This window comes from Triticum dicoccoides, chromosome 6A, assembly GCF_002162155.2.
Source record: "Triticum dicoccoides isolate Atlit2015 ecotype Zavitan chromosome 6A, WEW_v2.0, whole genome shotgun sequence".
Classification (NCBI taxonomy): Eukaryota; Viridiplantae; Streptophyta; class Magnoliopsida; order Poales; family Poaceae; genus Triticum; species Triticum dicoccoides.
This window is the reverse complement of record NC_041390.1, coordinates 20629036-20631204: the sequence shown is the minus strand read 5'-3', so window position 1 is coordinate 20631204 and position 2169 is coordinate 20629036.

The window sequence follows — 2169 nt, the reverse complement described above, 5'->3', positions numbered from 1 at the left end:
AGCTATATACAATCTCTCTTAATTGGTGCCTTCGGAGCCAGTGACATTAGCCTAATTGGTGCCTTCGGAGCACGATAACAATTGGAAGTGGTTCATGGGGACGGTAGCGGGTAAAAGTATTCTCCTTTGGGATCTATGACCTGGTCGAGCAAAAATCTCGCTAATTCCTCTTGAATTGCTTCTATGCGGTCCTCTGTTAGGAGCTTCTCCCGCACCTCTTTGAACTGTTAAGAAGGAGATCAATATGCATGTGTATTAGTTGTGTGACTAGATATCGATAATGGTGTACAAATTGTGAATAGTGTTTTGACAAACGTACCCACTCCTGTCTTTGAGATCTGCTCTTTTCGGACGCCATCATGCGAATGTTCTCGCAAACATAGTATGCACACAGATTATTCCCCGGCGCGTGCTTCAGGGCCTTTACGAGAATGGAATTTGATCAGATAATATTTAATCAAGCATGATAATTAAAGAGATGGCAGCTAGTTAGTACTACTTAATTACTTACCATGGGTCGATACCATTTCAGATTTGGTTTCCATTAGCCTGGAGTGACGCTGATGAACTTTGTCCAAGCTCTGCCCGCCGACAAAGAAAATGAATAAATGGGTTATTAAATAGTTGTTATCAGGAAATGACGAACTAATTAAATAGGCTGAGATATAGTTAATAATGATTGAAATTACCTGTTAACTATCCCCTTCACACTAGTAGAAAACAGGGCTTTAGTCACGGGGCAATATTCACATTAGTCCCGGTTCAGTCACGAACCGGGACTAATGTGAGCATTGGTCCCGGTTCGTGCGGCTAAGGCATTAGTCCCGGTTCACCTGATCCCTTTAGTTCCGATTTGAGACACGAACCGAGACTAAAGGGTGCGATGCCCTTCAGTCCCGGTTTTTGTCTCAAACTGGGACTAAAGATTAGACTTTTAGTCCCGATTTGAGACACGAACCGGGACTAAAGGGTGTGATGCCCTTTAGTCCCGGTTTGTGTCTCAAACCGGGACTAAAGGTCCCATTTTCAAACTCTACCCCCACCCCCCGTGGATCGCCTTTTTTTATTTTGAAAAAATCAAAAGAAAATAATAAAAACTTCAAAAAATAAAATCCTTCGAGAGGTTGTTATATTACTACATCTACTAGTTAGGAAAATTTAAAAACTTAAATTTGGACATGTTTTGCAAAAAGTGTAGGGAAAATGTAAAACGGCTATAACTTTTGCATACGATGTCGGGAAAAAACGTATAATATATCAAAATGTTCAGAACGAAAATTCGCTTCCGATGTCGGCCTGTTTGCAAATTTTTAGAATTCTCAAATTCTAAAAGGAAAAAAAAGTTATGCTCAAATTTCAGTTTTTTTTAATTTTTGTGAAATCTGGTCAAACTATGGTCAAACTACTTATTCAAGAAGTATTAGTGTTACTAAATAATTATTCAAGAATATTAGTGTTACTAAATAATTATTTCAGTTTTTTTGAATTTTGGTCAAATATGGTCAAATATGGTCAAACTGTGGTCAAACAATGGTCAAACTACTTATCCAAGAAATATTAGTGTTACTAAATAATTATTTCAGTTTTTTTTGAATTTTGGTCAAATCTGGTCAAACTATGGTCAAACTGTGGTCAAACTACTTATTCAAGAAATATTAGTGTTACTAAATAATTATTGTTTTTTAGAACAATAGTTTCAAACTCAAACAGTGAAATATGTGACTTCATGCTCAAGCTAAATTCCTGAGGGTTAATAGGATTGACATCTTACTATTGTCAGGAAAACAACAAGTGCAGACCTGAAAACGAGGGAGAATAGAACCTGGAAGTTAAGCATGCTCAGGCTGGAGTAGTGAGAGGATGGGTGACCGTTCGGGAAGTTAGACGATTTGGAATGATGAGGGGTGATTAGAGATTAAAGGTTAAATTGAGCAGTGATGACGGGTGATTAGAGATTAGAGGTTAAAATAATTCAGAAATTTGAAAATCGAAAAAAATTCAAAAAAATATTTCCAAAAAAAAATTCAAAAAAAAATCATAAAATTTCCTTTAGTACCGGTTGGTGTTACCAACCGGGACTAAAGGCGAACCTCTAGGCAGCGGTCACGTGGAGGGCCTTTAGTCCCGGTTCGTACAAGAACCGGGACTAAAGGGGGAGGCTTTAGCACC